The 22,067-nt window shown below is 38.4% G+C and overlaps 1 protein-coding gene across 3 annotated transcripts in view; it reads left to right on the top strand.

Annotated features, from left to right (window-relative positions):
- LOC126076837 (bifunctional heparan sulfate N-deacetylase/N-sulfotransferase 3) overlaps nt 1-22,067 on the top strand; it is a 226,761-nt gene that overhangs the window by 149,447 nt on the left and 55,247 nt on the right. The gene's annotated exons all lie outside the window — the stretch shown is intronic.

The following is a 22,067-nucleotide window of genomic DNA, read 5'->3' as shown; positions in this document are numbered from 1 at the left end:
ATTTGATGGGGTGAATGTGTTTTACATGTGGAATGGCCAAAGGATGGAATGTCATAAATTAAATTGTGTCCCCCCAACATATGTATCAACTTGGCTAGGCCATGGTTCCCAGTATTGTGGGATTGTCCTCCATTTTGTGATCCTAACCTATGTATGTTAATGAGGCAGGATGAATGTAGGGTGTATCTTGAGTCATAGCCTTAAGAGAGAGTGTGACTCAAGTCATACCCTTAGTCAAGTCACACCATTGCTTGAGTCACACCTTTTATCTTACAAGAGATAAAAGGAGAGAGAAGCAAATAGAGCAGAAAGGGACCTCACTACCATGAAGAAAGAAGAGCTGGGAGTGAAGTGTGTCCTTTGGACCCAGGGTCCTTGCACTGAGAACCTCCTAGACCCAGGGGAAGATTGATGCCAAAGATAAATGGAGATATCCAAGGGATGCCAAGGCCACAGATGTTGAAAGGAGATAAGGACCTTTCCACAGAGCCAACAAAAGAGAAAGCCTTTTCCTAGAGCTGGCACTCTGAATTCCCACTTCTAGCCTCCTAAGCTGTGAGAGATAAATTTCTGTTTGTTAAGGCATCCACTTGTGATATTTCTGTTATAGCAGAACTAGATAACTAAGACAATGTCCAACTGAAAAAAAAAAAGGCTAAATAAATTACATCCAATTGGTTGTTATTATGCAAACTTTAAAATGTAGGTTTATGAACAATTTGATAATAATATGAGAAAATGAATGCTATATAAAATAAAAAAAATAGATAATATAAAACTGTACATGAAGAATCAAAATTTTCTTTAAAAACTATATAGAAAAACAAAAAGCATATCTTTTGATTTTGAGAATTAGGGCTTTTTTTCTGCTTTTCTGTATTTTACGGTTTATCCTTAATGAGTTGCCGTTACTTTTTTTTAATTTTGTTTTTGTTGTTGAGAATTTACACAGCAAAACATACACCAATTCAATCATTTGTATATGTACAATTCAGTGACATTGATTACATTCTTCGAGTTCTCACCCACCTTTTCCGAGTTGTTCCTCTTCCATTAATATAAACTCACTGGGCCCTAAGGTTTCCGTGTACTCTTTTGAGTTACTGTTGTCACGTTGATCCCTTACAGATAGTTCTTAAAAGAGCATAATGCTCAAGGCATGCATTTTTACTAGTTAAGCTAGACTATGGTTTGGTAATAAGAAGCCTTCAGGGTATATTTTTGTTTAAGGTTTATAGAGTATCTCAGAGCAGTAGTTTCAGGGGTTCATCCAACTTCCATGGCTCCAGGGTATATATAGTGGACAAGAATTTGAAATTCTGTTCTGTATTTTCCCCCTTTTGATCAAGAGTCTTCTATGGAATCTTTGATCAAAATGTTCAGTAATGGTAGCCGGGCACCATTACCAGTTCTTCTGGTCACATGGCAAAGGAGACAGTTGTTCATGTAGGCAGTTAGCCACACAGTCCATATCTTCCTCTTATTTCTGACTTTCTGTTATAGATTGAATTGTGTCCCTCCAAATGTGTATCATTTTGGCTAGCCCATGATTCCCAGTGTTGTGTGATTGTCCACCATCTTGTCATCTGATGTGATTTACCTATGTGTTGTAAATCCTATCTCTATGATGTTAATGAGTTAGAATTAGTTTTCTTTTTTTTTTATATGTTAGTAAGCAACACTCAATCTGCAAGATTAGATTGTGTCTTAAGCCCATCTCTTTTGAAATCTAAAAGAGAGAAGCAAGCAGAGAGACATAGGGACTTCATACCACCAGGAAAGAAGCACTAGGAGCGTAATGTATCCTTTGGACTTGGGGTCCCTGTGCTGAGAAGTTCCTCAACCAGGGGAAGATTGATGACAAGGACCTTACTCCAGAACCCACAGAGAGAAAGCTTTCCCCTGGAGCTGGCACTGTGAATTTGGACTTTGAGCCTCCTAAGCTGAGAGAGAATAAACTTCTGTTTGTTAGAGCCATCCACTTGTGGTATTTCTGTTATAGCAGCACTAGATAGCTAAGACACTCTCCTTCTTCCTCTGTTGCTTCAGGTAAATAGAGACCAATTGTCATGCCTTGGGTGCCGCTTGCAAGCTTTTGAGACCCCAGGCACTACACAATAAAGTAGGAGGTAGAACAGAAGCACTAAACATGTTATTAGGCCACTTAACTTGGACATCCATGAAACCATGACCCTAAACCTTCAAACCAAGGAACTAAATCCCATGAGCTTTTTGGTTGTATATAATCAGCCTCAGTTGATGCTTTTTTTTTTTTTTTTTGGTTGTTATTGTAAATATATCTATCAAAAAACTGTTGCAAATTTGGCTTTTTACAGGTGTACAGCTTATTGAAAGCTATTAGGATAATTGACTGTGCAACCAAATTGCCATTACTTTTTTAACAGGAAGGGTAGAGCATATAGGTTGCATATTGGTGTCAATGGAGACACGCCAACAGAAAAGGGGTGGGAGAGAGGAACATATCAGGAATAGATTTATTATGTTAAGGCTGTGTGTTAATTGTTGTTCATATGTTAAATACTGTTGTCATTGTAAGTTGTGTAATGTAACATGTGGTAACCACTAAGAAATCACCAAGAAGAAACATTCAGAAGGAGGAGGAAATCAAAAAGGCTCATCACAAGAAAGCATCCAAATACAAACAAAAACTGAAAAACTAGACTAAAAAAACAAAGAAGATACAAAACATTCAAAAAGCAAATAGCAAAATGAGTGAGGTAGATAATTCGTTTTCAGTAACAACCTTAAATGTTAATGGTCTCAGTGCCCCATGCAAAAGGCGGAGAGTGGCAGAATGGATAAAAAGCATGATCCATCCTTTTGCTGTCTGCAAGAAACACACCTTAGACAATGACTTATATTAAGGCATTCAGCTCAACAATATGTTTTGAGTATCTAAATATCATTTTCTTCAAATTCTAAAGCCTTCTAAAAGTCCATGGATTAAGAATATTATATGAATAATAATATTTCAACTATGTGTAATTTTTCCTCCTTTAAAGACTATATGGTATGCAGCCAAAACAAGGAAATAAGCAAGAAAAACTTCTTGAAAAGGAAACCAAAAACCAAACCCGTTGTGGTCGAGTCAATTCTGACTCATAGCAACCCTATAGGACAGGGTAGAACTGCCCCACAGGGTTTCCAAGGAGCCTGGTGGATTTGAACTGCCAACCTTTTGGTTAGCAGCTGTAACACTTAACCACTAAACCACCACGGTTTCCAAAGGGGAGGAGAAAAAGGGCACTTCATGCCAGTCAGTGTGCTGTGTGATATTATATATGATCTATTTAGTTCCCACAAGAACTCTGAGTCTTTATATACGTTGTGTTATTTGACTTTAATGAGGCATTTTACACATGAGAAAACTGAGATTCAAAGAGGTTACGTAACTTGACCAAAGATACCCACGTACCATATTTTTACAAAAATAATACACACCTTCTACGTTTGTTTGCCAACCGAACCCTCCCACTGCAAGGTATTTTTGTAAGGGCACTGTGCTAATTTTTTCACATCAGCCTTACAAAAATACCTCTTGGAGGAAGAAGGGTGCAGTTGGCAAACAAATGTAGAAAGTATGCATTATTTTCATTAAAATACGGTAGTAGGAAAAAGGTTTCCATTCTTTCTACTGCCACTGTGCTTTGTGGATAGAAAATCTGTGGCTCCTACTCGTGGCTTTATAAAGCCTCATTTTTAAACAGAATTTAGCCACACTTGTTAGCCTGGTTTCTTATCCTAAAGGATATTATACGCAAGCATTACAACTTGAAAGAAAGAATGCTAGAGCAAAAGTAGTGGGAAAAAAAAAGAAAAAAGATTGGAGGAAAAACAAATGATTCTTCTCATTATTGAGGAATCCTGTATTGTCTACACAGTCTGTTTTCCTAAATAGGAATCCAGCAAGGCAGGAGCTTTTCTCCTTTATCTTCATTAGTTAGTTTTTTGTTTTAAATATTAAAGTGATGCTCCCTCTTACTTTAGAGTTGGGGGAAGGTGGTGGAGAACACACATTATGTCCGCAATAGCACACCTTGAAAATTAAAGTAATAAAATTTGAGTTTGACCTTGAAAAGTTGGAGCTGTGCCATTTAAATAAGGGGGGAAACTCATTCAGGGACAGGACAACTATGTAATCAACAGTTTTAGAGTCTCCCTAAGATGCTTTGCTGGTTTCGAACACTGATGGTTTAAATGCAACTCAGTTATCCCAGGAAGAATGTTGTTTTCATCCCTACAAAAAAAAAAAAAAAATCAGTGGAAAATGAAAGCTGACAAAAGAGTAGACAAAGAAAGGAAAGGAGGAAGCAGAGGCTTGTGTGTTGCTATGATGCCGAATACATTTCAGTGGAGCCTCCGGAAGACTAAGACAGACTAGGAAAAAAGGCTTGGCTGCCTACTTCTGAAAATCAGCCAGTGAAAACCCTATGGATCACAATGGTCCAAATCCCAACCAATCATGGGAAGGGAGGGTGGGAGAGAGGAAAAAGAAAGCAACTAATGAAAAGCAGCCTAAGAACTCAAAAAGCATAGTCGTATGGATGTATAAACTATATTTTGACAAGACATATAACTCTGTGCAACCCTGAGGGAATCGTTACATTCAATCCCAGGTTCTTCCCTATTATACTCTGTGATACAGGAGGAATGTTTGTAATACATAAAAATTATTTTGCACAAAGCCCCCCCTAGCTTGCTCCTCTGAGAGTTCTGGGTAGACATTGTTCTGCAATTCTGTTTTTGTCTTTGTCTTTGTTATACTAAAAAATCTGTAAAAGACTTAAAAACACAAACTGATTCCTAAACCGAGGCCCCACGCAAAAAAGTAATATCCAGATTCAGAACTTGTATTTACATGCCTACCTAAATAAACGCTGAAGAATAGAACACAGCGGCGACTTGGTTACTGATACAGCTTGAAATATTTTGCTAGAACAACTTAAAAATGGAATTGAAGCATCCACTGAACCTTTCTGTGCTCCTGTGGTTTAAGTTGTGAGCTGCGCTTTGTATAAACATAATTTTTGTGGTTTAACTTGAGGCTGCTCTCTGCGGTCTTCCCGTAGAATGGGAATGCGTCAGAAGCACAGCTTCGTTTCCTGTGTAGGCTGGAAGCTGTTAACTGCAAAGTTTGGAGACAGTCTCAGAGAAACTCTGTGCCATATGTTAAACTAAACTTGATATGAAAAATCATATCAGTTTCCAGTTCCCCAGAGCATTTAAAACAAAAAAAGGAACTCAAGCTTTATAAATATGAGAAGCATCTGTCTGCACAGGAAATCCTACTCTGTTATTTTGCAAATGATCCCCACTTATATTTACAAGAGAAATCAGATCTCATGAACTATATATATAGGTGGTAATGCACCATTTTGCTCAGAAATTTTCAATATATATTCATAATTATGTATGGCTGGCTGGACTGTGAACAAACCATCATTGTAAAGAGATCTCACTGGGAGAGTTAATTCTCGCTGGGAGAATTAAATCCTAATGCCCTATTGAATATATTACATATGATGACTTAATTTCTCTCTTATGTATCTAGATTGGTACTGGCTATGTACCATCCTTGGAAACCTGTCAGCGGTTCAAATCTATCAGCCGTTCCTTGGAAACCCTATGGAGCAGTTCTCCTCTATCCTATAGGGTCACCGTGAGTCAGAATCACCCCAGTGGCAACACGTTATGTACCATTCTTGAGAAAATTAATAAAATAGACATTCAAATCATTTTCTCCAGGGTAGAATTCTTTCAAGGAACGTATTGAGAAAAGCTACGTTGAGAAAAATTTAAGTCTTTAATACGAGACACTATGTTAACAGAATAGGGAAGCTTTATAAGCTACGGTCCTTCCCTTAAAAATTTTCCATTTTACTTTAAATAAACGAAAACTGAACCTGTTGCCGTCCAGTTGATTCTGACTCACAGAAACCCTAGAGGACAGAGTAGAACTGCCCCCATAGGGTTTCCAAGACTGCCATCTTTGTAGTAGCAGACTGCCACATCTTCCTCCCAGGAAGCTGGGTTCAAACCACCAATTTTTGGGTTAGCATCTGAGTGCTTTAACCACTGTACCACTAGGGATTGTATTTGCTCTCAAAACGAAGAACTCACTGCTGTCGAGCTGATACTGACTCGAAACAACCCTATAGGACAGAGTTAGGGTTTCCAAGGCAGTAATCTTTATGAAAGCAAACTGCCACATTTTTCTCCCTCGGAGCAGCTGGTGGGTTCGAACCACCAACCTTTGGGTTGGCAGCCAAGTGCTTAACCACTGCACCACCAGGGCTCCTTCCTTTATACGTTAGGAGGTATGAAATAAACATCTGGAAAAATGGAGATTAATCAAAATACTGTGTAAATTGAAAAACTACGCTATGTAAATTGAGATTAAACTACACACTATCAACTTTAAATTTGGAAAGGAAAAAAATCAGTGTGAACTTAATCAGTAATGGAAGTTTTCAAGGAGAAAGGAAACTTATGTTGAATGTGAAAAATGAAGAAAATTGAATACTCAATGAAGTTCTCACGTGGTAGATGGGAGTGGGAGGGGAAGAGGAGTGATCCAGGGCAGGAAAGAGCAAAGACATAGAGGCAGGGTTGAGAAAGCTGGGGGACAGAGCCAGTAAGGAAATCTGCCTGACTTAGCTCACACTGATGCAGCAGAGAGAAATGAAAGCTTGAACTGAGAGTCACAAGCAAGTCATTGAAACAATCCAAACCACAGGTTACTTGTCTATTTAAAAAAAAAAAAACGGGGTAAACATCAGTCTTTCAGGGTTGTGGGAAGATCAAGTTTATGAAGATAATGTATGTGAAGGTGTTTGAAAATATACAGATGTTGAGGTATCAGTGGCATCACTAGGGTTGGTGTCACCTAGTGCAGTAACTCATGGTGTCACCCCCTCCCCATGGACCTCTCCTACCAGACCATACAGAATCCTTAGTAATGTTTTCTGTACTAATGTTATTTGTAAATCATAACTCCTGTATATCACTTCTTCCTTTCCTTTAATTACGACTTCATTCTCAAAGTTATTAATATAGGTTCACAAATAATAACTACCATAATATTGTAGCTAAAACACCAGGAAATTCAGGAACTGTAAAAACACTGACAGCAAAGAAAACACCACCAAGTGCTTGTAGCCCGTACACAAAAAAAACCACATGATTGGAAGCATCGTTGTAATTGGGTAATAATGACAGCTCCAACATGATATTGATGTTGTTGTTAGGTGCTGTCTAGTTGGTTCCTACTCATGGCAACCCTGTGTACAACAATGAAACACTGTCTGGTCCTGCATCATCCTCACATTTTTTGTTATGCTTGAGACTTTTGTTGCAGCCTCTGTGTCAGTCCATCTCATTGAGGGTTTTCCTCTTTGTTGCTAACCCTCTACTTTACCAAACATGATGTCCTTCTCTAGGGACAGATCCCTCCTGATAACATGCCCAGACTATGTGAGACAAAGTCTCACAATCCTTGCTTCTAAGGAGCATTCTGGTTGTACTTCTTCCAAGATAGATTTGTTAGTTCTTTTGGCAGTCCATGGTGTATTCAATATTCTTCGCCAACACCATCATTCAAAGGCGTCAGTTCTTCTTCAGTCTTCCTTATTCATTGTCCAGTTTTCACATTCATATGAGGCGATTGAAAACACCATGGCTTGCTTGGGTCAGGCGCACCTTAGTCTTCAAGATGACATCTTTGCCTTTCAACACTTTAAAGAGGTCTTTTGCAACAGGTTTGCTCAATGTGTCTTCTGATTTCTTGACTGCTGCTTCCATGGATGCTGGTTGTGGATCCAAGTAAAATGAAATCCTTGACAACTTCAGTCTTTTCTCTGTTTATCATGATTTTGCTTATTGGTCCAGTTGTGAGGATTTCTGTTTTCTTTACGTTGAGGTGCAATCCATACTGAAGGCTGTGGTCTTTGATCTTCATTAGTAAGTGTTTCAAGTCCTCTTCACTTTCAGCAAGCAAGGTTGTGTCATCTGCATAGCGCAGATTGTTAACGAGTCTTCCTCAAGTCCTGATTCCAAAGGTGTTCTTCCCTCTTGGTTTTCTATCTCCAGGTCTTTGTACAAGTCACTACAATACCTTACTTTGTTCTCTTGAGCCACCCTTTAAAGTCTTCTGTTCAGGTCTTTTACTTCATCATTTCTTCCTTCTGCTTTAGCTACTTGACATTCAAGAGCAATTTTCAGAGTCTCTTCTGATATCCATTTTGGCCTTTTCTTTCTTTCCTGTCTTTTTAATGACCTTTTGCTTTCTTCATGTATGATGTCCTTGATGTCATCCCATAATTTGTCTGGTCTTTGGTCATTAGTGTTCACTGCATCAAATCTATTCTTGAGATGGTGTCTAAATTCAGGTCATACTTTGGCTCTTGTGGACTTGTTCTAATTTTCTTCAGTTTCGACATGAATTTGCATCTGATCAGTTGATGGTCTGTTCTGTAGTCGGCCCCTGGTCTTGTTCTGACTGATGATATTGAGCTTTTCCATTGTCTCTTTCCAGAGATGTAGTCGATTTGATTCCTTTGCATTCCATCTGGCAAGGTCCGCATGTATAGATGCCCATTTATGTTGTTGGAGAAATGTATTTGCGATGAAGTCATTGGTCTTGCCAAATTCCGTCATACGATCTCTGGCATCATTCCTGTCACAAGGGCCATATCTTCCAACTACTAATCTTTCTTCTTTGGTTCCAACTTTCACATTCCAATCACCAGTAATTATCAATGCATTCTGATTGCATGTTCCATCAATTTCAGACTGCAGAAGTTGGTAAAAATCTTCAATTTCTTCATCTTTGGCCTTAGTGGTTGGTGCATAAATTAGAATAATAGTCATATTAACTGGTCTTCCTTGTAGGTGTATGGATATTATCCTATCACTGACAGCGTTGTACTTCAGAGTGGATCTTGAAATTTTTTTTTGAGGATGAATGCAATGCCATTCCTCTTCAAGTTGTCATTCCCAGCATAGTAGACCATATGATTGCCTGATTCAAAATGGCCAATACCAGTCCATTTCAGCTCACTAATGCCTAGGATACTGATGTTTATGCATTCCATTTCATTTTTGACAATTTCCAATTTTACTAGATTGATACTTCGTACATTCCATGTCCTGATTATTGATGGATGTTTGCAGCTATTTCTTCTCATTTTGAGTTTGAGCAAATTAGAAGGTTCAAAAAGTAATTTAGCATAGAGTTTTAGCCTTGTATACATGTAAAAAATGTTTTTGTTGTTATAACTAACTAACTACAGGGATATTTTTATAGACAGTCATTTTGGTGTCACCCCCTGTGACAGGGTCACCCCATGCAGACTGCCTCTGCACTCCCCTAGTGATGCCACTGTGAGGAATCCTGAGAAATAGGTTTGGATTCCTAGGATAGACACAGACTTTCTTTCTCATAAAAATGGCATGAGGATTATTCACAGTCCCCTGTGCTGTGCAACATGGATTATTTCTGTAAAATTAATTATCAAATCAAGGGCAAAAACAACTAAGTTTTTTCTTGTCCTTAATGAAATCATTGGGTTTATTGCTTTTATCAGTTTCTGTTTTAAGAACATTTAAACCTTCTTTTATTTCAATCTCAGTATTCTCAATCAATGTCAGTCTATCTTCTAATTTAGTTTAAGATTACAGGAAAACATCAAGACCCTATGGGATTTTCCACTACAAAAATTAAAGTCAAATGCATATTTTCAACAAAAGAAAATGAACAGAGTTTGTCTCTTGAGGTATCACTTAAATTCTTAGTTTCAGGTGGTGATGGATATTTCAGAGTAGATGAAATCCTGAATCAAGATTATGAAGTAGATTAAGGCTGCAACACAGTGCTACTGGAATTTTTTAAAAAGGAAGCATTCATATAAGCCTTGGGAAGTCTTGATGAAGAAGAGAGGATTTGAATGAGGCTTTCTGGATGTGCATGATTCAATTAGGTAAAGAAAGAGAGAGTATCGATCTGCAGAAGGAATAGTCCTCAGTGTTCAGAGGAGTCAGTAGGGTCTTGTCTGAAGTGGAAGTCTAATACTTCAGAATAATGAGAAATAAAGTTGAATAGTGAAAGTGTAGATGAATGAATATCAACACATCCACTTACACACACACTATTTTATTTTTAAAGTGTGTTCTGTGGGTCTAAATTACATTTATAAGGCATAATTCCCTTTAAGAATTGTATTATATACGTTACTTATCCATATAACAAAACTATAATCAGAATCTAGACGTGTGATTTAATATTGCCACAAACTATGATTTTACCTGCTTGCAAGCTAATAAATTAGCCTGCCAGTTCATAGATGCTGGCAGGAGGCATGAGACACTTGTGTTAAAGACAAAAGACGTTATTACTTACAGCAAGACCCAGAGTATCAGCATTTACACTGGTTCTCCAAACCTCACAAGGGAAGTAAAGAGGGGCAAATGATATCTGCACACACAGTGGAGCGTATTACAGAAGAGGAACTCCAAGTTTAGGGAAGCTAAGAAAAATCCTTTTTCTTTTTATTAAGTTAAATCCTACTCTAAGCTCTTACTCTGCCATACTGACTAGAAATGTAATTTCAGTCACCTGACAGTTTGAGAGTTTGGGGAGTAAGCCTGCCTGACCTTTCCCCAGAAAGAGATATTATCTTTATTATGCTGGAAAGTAAGGTGGTACAAAAGTTAAGCAGTTGGTAAACCTCTTCAATATTTATCAAAGCTGAAAGTTGGGGAGTTCGAACCTAAGTAACGGCTCGTAGTATAAAAAATCTTGCCATCTGCTCCCATAATGATTGTTGTTGTTAGGTGCCATTGAGACGGTTCCAACTCATAGCGACCCTATGCACAACAGAACGAAACACTGCCCGATCCTGTGCCATCCTTACAATCGTTGTTATGCTTGAGCTCATTGTTGCAGCCACTGTGTCAATCCACCTCGTTGAGGGTCTTCCTCTTTTCCACTGACTCTGTACTCTGCCAAGCATGATATCCTTCTCCAGGGACTGATCTCTCCTGACAACATGTCCAAAGTACATCAGACACAGTCTTGCCATCCTTGCCTCTAAGGAGCATTCTGGCCGCACTTCTTCCAAGACAGATTTGTTCGTTCTTTTGGCAGTCTGTGATATAGTCAATATTCTTCACCAACACCACAATTCAAAGGCGTCAGCTCTTCTTCGGTCTTCCTTATTCAGTGTCCAGCTTTCATATGCATATGATGTGATTGAAAATACCATGGCTTGAGTCAGACACACCTTAGTCTTCAGGGTGACATCTTTGCTCTTCAACGCTTTGAAGAAGTCCTTTGCAGCAGGTTTGCCCAATGCAATGCATCTTTTGATTTCTTGACTGCAGCTTCCATGGCTGTTGATTGTGGATCCAAGTAAAATGAAATCCTTGACAACTTCAATCTTTTCTCCGTTTATCATGATGTTGCTCATTGGTCCAGTTGTGAGGATTTTTGTTTTCTTTTTTTTTTTTTTTTATGTTGAGATATAATCCATACTGAAGGCTGTGGTCTTTAATTTCATTAGTAAGTGCTTCAAGTCCTCTTTACTTTCAGCAAGCAAGGTTGTGTCATCTGCATAACACAGGTTGTTAATGAGTCATCCTCCAATCCTGGTGCCCCGTTCTTCATATAGTCCAGCTTCTCAGATTATTTGTTCAGCATACAGATTAAATAGGTATGGTGAAAGAATACAACCCTGACGCACACCTTTCCTGACTTTAAACCAATCAGTATCCCCTTGTTCTGTCCGAACAACTGCCTCTTGATCTATGTAAAGGTTCCTCATGAGCACAATTAAGTGTTCTGGAATTCCCATTCTTCACTGTGTTATCCATAGTTTGTTATGATCCACACAGTCAAATGCCTTTGTATAGTCAATAAAACACAGGTAAACATCTTTCTGGTATTCTCTGCTTTCAGCCAGGGTCCATCTGACATCAGCAATGATATCCCTGCTTCCACGTCCTCTTCTGAAACTGGCCTGAATTTCTGGCAGTTCCCTGTCAATATACTGCTGCAGCCATTTTTGAATGATCTTCAGCAAAATTTTGCTTGTGTGTGATATTAATGATATTGTTCTATAATTTCCACATTCGGTTGGATCACCTTTCTTGGGAATAGGCATAAATATGGATCTCTTCCAGTCAGTTGGCCAGGAAGCTGTCTTCCATATTTCTTGGCATAGACGAGTGAGCACCTCCAGCGCTGCATCTGTTTGCTGAAACATCTCAATTGATATACCATCAATTCCTGGTTCCTTGTTTTTCACCAATGCCTTCAGAGCAGCTTGGACTTACTCCTTTAGTACCATCGGTTCCTGATCATATACCACCTCTTGAAATGGTTGAATATCGACTAATTCTTTTTCGTATAATGACTCTGTGTATTCTTTCCATCTTCTTTTGATGCTTCCTGCATCATTTAATATTTTCCCCATAGAATCCTTCACTATTGCAACTCAAGGCTTGAACTTTTCTTCAGTTCTTTCAGACTGAGAATTGCTGAGCGTGTTCTTCCATTTTGGTTTTCCATCTCCAGCTCTTTGTACATGTCATTATAATACTTTGTCTTCTCGAGATGCCCTTTGAAATCTTCTGTTCAGTTCTTTTACTTCATTAATTCTTCCTTTTGCTTTAGCTATTCAATTCTCAAGAGCAAGTTTCAGAGTCTCCTCTGACATCCATCTTGGTCTTTTCTTCCTTTCCTGTCTTTTCAGTGACCTCTTGCTTTCTTCATGGATAATGTCCTTGATGTCATTCCACAACTCATCTGGTCTGCGGTCACTAGTGTTCAATGCATCAAATCTATTCTTCAGATGGTCTCTAAATTCAGGTGGGATATACTTAAGGTCACATTTTGGCTCTCATGGACTTGCTCTGATTTTCTTCAGTTTCAGCTTGAACTTGCATATGAGCAATTAATGGTCTGTTCCACAGTCGGCCCCTGGCCTTTTTCTGACTGATGATATTGAGCTTTTCCGTCATCTCTTTCTACAGATGTAGTCAATTTGATTTCTGCATGTTCCATCTGGCGAGGTCCATGTGTATAGTTGCCGTTTATGTTGGTGAAAGAAGGTATTTGCAACGAAGAAGTCGTTGGTCTTGCAAAATTCTATCATTCGATCTCCGGCATCATTTCTGTCACCAAGGCCGTATTTTCCAACCACTGATCCTTGTTTCCAGCTTTTGCATTCCAATCGCCAGTAATTATCAATGCATCTTGATTGCATGTTCGATCAATTTCAGACTGCAGCAGCTGATGAAAATCTTCTATTTCTTCATCTTTAACCCTAGTGGTTGGTGCGTCAATTTGAATAATAGTCATATTAACTGGTCTTCCTTGTAGGCATATGGATATTATCCTATCACTGACAGCGTTGTACTTCAGGATAGATCTCGAAATGTTCTTTTTGACGATGAATGCAACACCATTCCTCTTCGAGTTGTCATTCCCAGCATAGTAGACTATATGATTGTCCGATTCAAAATGGCCAATACCAGTCCATTTCAGCTCACTAATCCCTAGGATATCGATGTTTATGTGTTGCATTTCATTTTTGACGATTTCCAATTTTCCTAGATTCATACTTCGTACATTCCAGGTTCCGATTATTAATGGATGTTTGCAGCTGTTTCTTCTCATTTTGAGTCGTGCCACATCAGCAAATGAAGGTCCCGAAAGCTTTACTCCATCCACATCGTTAAGGTCGACTCTACTTTGAGGAGGCAGCTCTTTCCCAGTCATCATTTGAGTGCCTTCCAACCTGGGGGGCTAATCTTCGAGCACTATATCAATGTTCCGCTGCTATTCATAAGGTTTTCACTGGCTAATGCTTTTCAGAAGTAGACTGCTGGGTCCTCCTTTCTAGTCTGTCTTAGTCTGGAAGCTCAACTGAAACGTGTCTTCCATGGGTGACCCTGCTGGTATCTGAATACAGGTGGCATAGCTTCCAGCATCACAGCAACACACAAGCCCCCCCACCACCCGCCGTATGACAAACTGACAGACACATGGGGGCCATAATGATCACAGCCTAGAAAACCCTATGGGGCAGTTGTCTTTGTCACATGGAGTCACTGGGAGTGAGAATCAACTCCACAGCACCCTAACAACAACAACATGCTGGAATGTAAACAAACCTGCCCTTTGGTCGTTCAGGAGACATTAGTTCTGTCTTCCTAGGCACTTCACTTTATAAATGCTCATGAAAATATAGTCCAGAAAAAAAGTAATCAGTGCCTCTACTTGAAAGACTTGCAGAAATGTGAGAGACCCATGTATATTTTCTCCTGACAAATATCTGGTCATGTTTTTAACAGGATTAGCACTAAATATCTAAGGAAATGTGAATCACACATGAATAATAGCCTACAAATTCGAATTTGCAAAAATTCCATGTTCTTTTTATTAAATTATGTCTTACTCTAAGCTCTTATTCTTCCATACTGCCTAGTAATGTAATCTGAGTTGTCCAGTTAATTGTAGGACCCCTGGTGGCACAGGGGTTAAGAGCTCGGCTGCCAACTGAAAGGTCGGCAGTTCAAATCCTCTAGCCTCTCCCTGGGAACCCTATGGGGCAGTTTTACTGTGTCCTATAGGGCCGCTATGAGTTGGAATTGACTTGATGGCAATGTATTTGTTTTGGGTTTTGACTGATTGTGAGAGTTTGGTAGGAGGGAGAGGGAAAGAGAGACAGGTTCCATGTTCAAGTAAATGCAAAAAATATCTAGAAAGTGAGATCTTCTTGGTTCAACCTGTCATTATGGCATATATGTTTATATCCTTGGATTAAATGAGCAAGACATATGATACAATAGGAAACAACCGTTCTATTCCCCATGACTATTCTTATAAACAAATCCAACTTTTCCCTTCCCTAGAAAACATCTCAAGTAAGTCTCATAACTTTTCTGGGTTCTTCTCACATGATAAAAATTCCTCCTATCACTTTAGGGTTTTTTTTTTTTTTTTTTTGGTTAGTTTTGGGTTATCACTTCAGTAATGAAATAAGTCTCCAGGCTTGCATAATTATGAAAACACTGAACTTCGTTCAAGGTTAAAGCTTCTCTTAATCTCTACTCCCATCCTACAGCTCCAGCTGCTGCAAGAAAGAAATTCTCACCGGGGAGGAGGGCTGGCAGGCCCCTTGGTTCACAATGGTTTCTGACCCAGCTGGAGTCAAAGTGGGGAATGGGAGAAGAAAGTAAGGGCAAAATAAATTAAATTTAACTAGTTCTCCCATGAGTTGATTTATGGTTTTTAGAGCTTAAGAGCTTGAAGATGGAGTTGGCTGTGTGGGTTTGCCACAGATCACCCCCCACACACACACACACATATACGGCAGGAGATCTTTCATCTGCAGTTCCCTAACCAACTTTGAAAGATATATATTAATCTCTTGGTGTGGTCTTGAGGCTGCCACTCATTAGTCTTGAGATGAAGAAATAGCTCCACCTTCTTCCATAGGAATCAGAAGCATGTTCACTAACACAGTACACTGACAACTCTCATAAAAGAAATCTTCCAAATTCTAAACTCCTTAAATCAACCCACTGTTGTCAAGTCGATTCCAACTCATAGCGACCCTATAGAACAGACTAGATCTGCCCCGTAGGGTTCCCAAGGCTGTAAGTCTTTACAGAAGCGCATTGCCACTTCTCTCTCCCATGCAGCAGCTGATAGGTTCAAACCACCGACCTTTCAGTTTGCAGCCAGGCGCTTTAAGCACTGCATCACCAGGGCTCCTTAAACTCCCTAAATCTCTTCATTATTTGTTAAGAATCTTTCGTGTCAAGTACAGGAATGGTCAAAAGTTTTCTCACCTCTTCCTTAACAAGCTCTGTACAAGTAGCCTGGGATCTCAGGAATGTAAGAGTTGACAACTATTGTCTTTGGGCCTCAGATGAAAATAAAACTAAAGTAAACCCATTTTCCCATCCTCTTAATTGTTCATCAATTAAGCCTCCATGATTACCTGGGGGCTAGAACATCTGGGGCTCCTATGTGTGTCAGGCTGGAACAAGGGAATTTTGCCCGAATTTGGAAGCCTGGAAACCTAGGCTCCAGTCTCCACAGATGTGCCACAGAGGCTTTCATCCAAATGGAGCTCCTTCCACTTACCCAGGGCACTTTAAGGGGTGACTCGGGAGACCACCCCCCCCACCCGTATAACATCTGTCCTATTTATAATTTTGAAGATCCTCAATTCTTTTTTCCTCTTTTTCTTAGCAAAATCTTCACAAGGAACTATGAGTAAGGAGAATGCACTTGACACAAAATAGTTTAATAAGTTGTTTTATTACATATGGTACTGAAAATGGGACTCATTCTGTTTTTAATTATTTTTCTTCTCAGACTATAATATACAGTATTTGTTGTTGTTAGTTGCTGTTGAGTCAGCTCAGATCCATACCAATCCCATGTACAACAACAAAACACTGCCCAGTCCTGTCGCCATCCTCACAATCGTCGTTGTGCTTGAGCCCATTGTTGCAGCCACTGTGTCAATCCATCCCATTGAGAGTCTTCCTCTTTTTCAGTGAACCTCTACTTTACCAAGCATGACATCCTTCTCCAGGAACAGGCCCCTCCTAATAACATGTCCTAAGCACATGAGACAAAGTATCCCCATCCTCGCTTCCAAGGAGCATTCTAGATGTACTTCTTCCAAGACAGATTTGTTCATTCTTCTGTCATTGCTTGATATATTCAGTATTCTTCACCAACACTATAATTCAAAGCCATCAATTCTTTGGTCTTCCTTATTCATTGTCTAGCTTTCTCGTGCATATGACATGATTGAAAATACCATGGCTGGGGTCAGGTGCACCTTAGTCCTCAAAGGGACACCTTTGTTTTTTAACACTTTAAAGAGGTCTCTTGCAGCAGATTTGCCCAGTGCAATGTGTCGTTTGAATTCTTGTCTGCTGCTTCCATTGGCATTGATTGTGGATCTAAGTAAAACTAAATCCTTGACAACATCAATCTTTTCTCCATTTATCATGGTTGCTTATTAGTCCCTCTGTGAGGTTTTTTTTTTTTTTCTCTTTATATTGAGGTGTAATCTATCCTGAAGGCTGTAGTCTTTGATCTTCATCAGTAAGTGCTGCAAGTCCTCTTCACTTTCAGCAAGCAATGTCATCCATAATTTGTTACGATCCACAGTCATATATGCCTTTACATAGTCAATAAAACACAGGCAAACATCTTTCTGGTATTCTCTGCTTTCAGCTAAGATCCACCTGACATCAGCAATGATATTTCTCATTCCACATCCTCTTTTGAATCCAGCTTGAATTTCCAGCAGTTCCCTGTCAATGTACTGCTGTAACCGATACAACATTAAATGTGCACAATTGATTAATAGAAATGTGCTTTTATTCTAGGTACCAAAGAAATAAATTATACTTACCTGTTCTAATCATGTGTATATCTGCATTCTCACTTGCACCCTCTGACCCTGCAAACTGAATAAGCCATCTATGGACCTTTAAATTTTTCATGAAGCTTCTTTTCCTTGATCATTTTTTTTTTCTTGTATTCCTATTCAATTGGCAAGTGAAATGAAGCACGAATGATTAAGAATTTTCCACTTTTTTTAAAGACAGTAAGTATGGATCACTAAATTTATGTTCAAATTATCTTACTGGTTTTCTGTATTTCTTAAGCAGTGACAATGCTGGAGAACTATGTAATGGGAAATAGCTGTTTAATTACATCTCCGAAGGACATTAAAATATAATTGAAATATAATGGTACATATGGTATTGTGTATTTTCCAAATGACTACTGAATTTCAGAGAAATATTTGAGATGTTATACCATTGTTTATTTAATATGCTTCATGGAATTGTGTGTTTGCAAACTAAAAACATTTTTAATAGCTCTGTGAGTTTTAGTTATTTTACAAACAGAAGAAAATTTACCAAATTCAGCTTGCCTTAACAAGAAAAGAAATCAACTGTACCAAGATTGGTATAATATTTAATCATTGAAAATGATAAATGCTTGTAAATTAGAGCCACTATGAATTGGATTAAATCAAAAAGGCAAATAATTTTATAATATATGTTTTATGTGTTTATGATAAATTATGTATAATACTTTTACTATATATAAAATATGTATTTATATTCAGAAAACCTCTAAGATAGTATATTTCTTCTTAAGTGCTCCTTGTATAACATTTAGAGCTTAAAAAAACAATGGATTTGATGAGTTTGGAAGGCAGGGAAACTTAGCAGAATTAATTTTTACATGTATATTGTTGTTTCTTATATTTAATCTGAAATTAGAATCAGTGAGCCTAATAGTTTTTGAGCTCACTCTCTCTGTACCTATGTACAATTGATCGGCTTATTTGTTAAAGTTGCTTTTAAATTTACTCTAGGTTAATGCTAAAAAACTGTTAATTCTGGAAATATTCTCTTAATTTCGTTTTAATTTAACAATAATATTGTTAAGGCTGCTGCTACTTTTTATGTATTTAACATGTCTCTAGAGCTGAGTAGGCCTTGTCTTCCAGTTTACAGTAATATAAGCCCATTTCTAAGTGGGCATATTTTCATCTATGCAGAGGGAGACACGCAAACAGACACTGAATGAGAAAGACCACCAAGCCAGTTGCCATCATGTTGATTCCAACTCACGATGACCCTATGTGTGTCAGAGTAGAACTGTCCTCCATAAGGTTTTCAATGACTAATTTTTTGAAAGTAGATCACCAGGCCTTTCTTCTAAGGTGGCTCAGGGTGGGCTCAAACCCAGGGGAAATAAAAGAGTGCACACATACGCACACACACATCTAATTCTTCCTCAGTATACAGAATGACAGACATTACAACTGAGTTAATTTTCTAGATTATCCATTTACATGTCATTAAAAAAAATTGAATGGAAAACTCCCTGGATATAGTAAGCCCTTACCTAACTTATCTATCAAAATATTCTCACATAATTTGCTTAGTACACTGTGCTGTAACATACTGAAATCCACAGAGTGTAGGGATACTTGCCCCTACGTAAGATGGTTCTAGTCAGTGATGCTTATATTTTTGTTTCCACATAGATTTTTTTTTTTTCTCCATCTTCAGAGATACAGTTCAGGATATGAGCCATTTCTTGCTGCTGTTCTCTGCCAGAGATATCAGAGTAGTCAGTGAGAGTCCAGGCTTTGCCTCCAGACTGACCTGAAATGAGATCCCAGCTCCACTGCTTAGTAGCCATATGGCCTGTCTGACTGCAAAATGGGATTATACTATCAACCTCCATAGGGGTCTTCTGAAGAGTAATAAGATTACAAATATATAGTACTTAGCAGTGCCTGCCACATACTGGGCATTCAATATATGTATATTCCTGACCACCACCCTTGACAACACCCCCACTAGAAACCTTGCACCCATCTCCTTTCTGACCTCTTGCTTCTTGTCATCTGTGAACTGAGAAGCTGCTTAACCAAGGTTAGAATTACATCTAAGCCAAAAGCTGATTATAACAGAATTTTTTTTTCATTCCAAGTATATACTGACTATTTTATAAATAAAGAACTGATATATTTTGATCTTTAAGTAGGTAATATTTGAAATGAGCCTTGAGAGACGGGTAGGATGTAGACTGGAAGACCTAGGTAGAAAAGCATTCTGCACAGAGGAAATTAATGTCAGACCTGGCACGAGCATTTGAGGAAAAAGGAGTGGTTCAAGGAACCTGGGTGGGGGAAGCAGCTTGCGACCGACTGCTCGCAGTTCGACTCCTCACCACCAGTGACTCTGTGGAAGAAAGACCTGGAGAACGTCTTCCATGAAGATTGCAACAAAGAAAACCCTATGCAACAGTTCTACTCTGTAACACGTGGGGTCACCATGAGCTGGGGGCAGACTCAGTGGCAGCTAACGAAAAGAACAATAATTGCCAAATAATATTGCATGGTATGGATATGCCATCTTATTTTTTGTAAAAGGAGACCTGGTTGCAAAGTGGTTAAGCACTCTGCTGGTAACTGAAAGGTCAATGGTTTGAACTCACCAACTGCTTTGTGGGAGAAAGATGTGGCAGTCTGCTTCCATAAAGATTACAGCTTGGAAACCCTATGCGGTCGCTATGAGTCAGAATTGACTCAACAGCAACAGGTATTTTTTTTTAAAAAGGAGTGGTTCAGTTTATCTGGAATATAGAGTATATGTCTTAAAAGATAAAACTCAAGAGAGAATATGGGCTTCTTTTGTAGTTCTACTTCATCCAATAAAAGGTCACTATGAGTTGGAATTGACTCGATGGCAGTGGATTTCGGTTTGGTTTTATCAAGGATTCTGAGTACCAGGGTACCAAAGTTAATTTAGTGGAAAATAGGGAGCCACTGATATTTTCTAAGCAAAGGAGTTTTGCTTTAGGAGGGTTTCTCTGGTGTTAGCATTTGGGATATATTAGAGTTGGGAGAAACAAAGGTGAGAAGATCATTTAGGAAGTTATTAGAGTGGTCTAGGTAAAAAGTAAGAAGGCCTACTAACTCTACACATTGCTAGTAGGAGCCTAAATTAGTACAGCCTCTATGAAAGACAATTTGGCAATATCTATCAATCTATTACAAGTGTACAATTTTCATATTACAAATGCACAATTTCCCTAAGCAATCCCACTTCAAAGAATGTATTCCTCAGATACACTTGCAAATAAGTGAAAATGATGCATATACAAGGTTATTCATAATAAGATAAAATCAGAATGAGGACTCATTGAATAAATTATAGTACTTCCATATACTAGACTGTAGACTAAGAACAAGGAAGCTCTTTATGTACTGAAACAGAACAATCTCCAAGACATATTAAGTTTAAAAAAAAAATCAAGGTATGAAATTGTATATAGAGTTTACTCCCATTTATGTGTAAAAGCTGAAAAAGAAAAGAAATATATATATACACCAAAAAAAATCTTCAAGATATATTAAGTTTTAAAAAAATCAAGGTACAAAATTGTGTATAGAGTTTGCTTCCATTTATGTTTAAAAAATAAAAAAGAATAAATATATATATTTCTATGTAAAAAACCAAACCCGTTGCGTCAGTTTCGACTCACAGCAACCTCATAGGACAAAGTAGAACTGGCCCGTAGGGTTTCCAAGGAGCAGCTGGTGGATTCGAGCTGCCAACCTTTTGATTAGCAGCCATAGCCCTTAACCACTGGGCCACCAAGGTTCCATATTTATATATGTGGTTGTCTTCATGTACATAGGATATCTCTGGAAGAGTACACACACACGAATGATATTGCTGGCTTCTTGGTAAAGGAGCTAGGTGACTGAAAGACAAGAGTGAGTTTTTTTCTGTATACCCTCTTGAACCTTTAGAATTTTATATGATGTTGTAGTACCTACCTGTCCAAAATAAATTCAAAAAGCAATGAGGCCTAAAGTAAGGATGGTAGTAGCTATAGGATCGGAGAGAGAACTTAGCATAAGTGGATTATGGGGAAATTTTTTTAAATAAAAAATGTAGAGTTCTAATAACAGAAATTTATGGAATGAGTACTACTGAATAGTGTTGCCCCATGTTATAATGTAGCGTGAAGCAGAGGACCATGGGTTTGTGTGCTTTAAGCAGAAAGAGTTTGAGAAATCATGTGTTATAGCATTAGCCCTTGGAGGATGTCATCTCACATTTACAGATGAGGCATCTAAATGTATGGAGCTTTGTTGCCTAACCCAAGATCACACAAGCAAGTGCCACAGTAAAAAAAAATAAGTAAATAAAATCAAACTAAGCATTTTACATGAAGCTTCCAATGAAACAGGCATCTAGAAAACTAACTATAGAAAATTACTTTCACAGCTGGAAGGAACAGGAGAATCCTGCCCCTTCCTCTCTCCCCAGTCACCCATCTACCGTCCCTAAAATGAATTTTCTTATTCAGCAAGCACTATTCCCTAGACGTTGGTGTGTAATGTAACCATTCTTAAAATCCCTTGCAGTTCTTTCAAAATTCTAGTTGTCCGAGGCTTGTTTGATTGCAATAC

This window comes from Elephas maximus, chromosome 5, assembly GCF_024166365.1.
Source record: "Elephas maximus indicus isolate mEleMax1 chromosome 5, mEleMax1 primary haplotype, whole genome shotgun sequence".
Classification (NCBI taxonomy): domain Eukaryota; kingdom Metazoa; phylum Chordata; class Mammalia; order Proboscidea; family Elephantidae; genus Elephas; species Elephas maximus.
The sequence above is the reverse complement of the archived record's forward strand: the minus strand, read 5'-3'. Positions and strand labels throughout refer to the sequence as shown.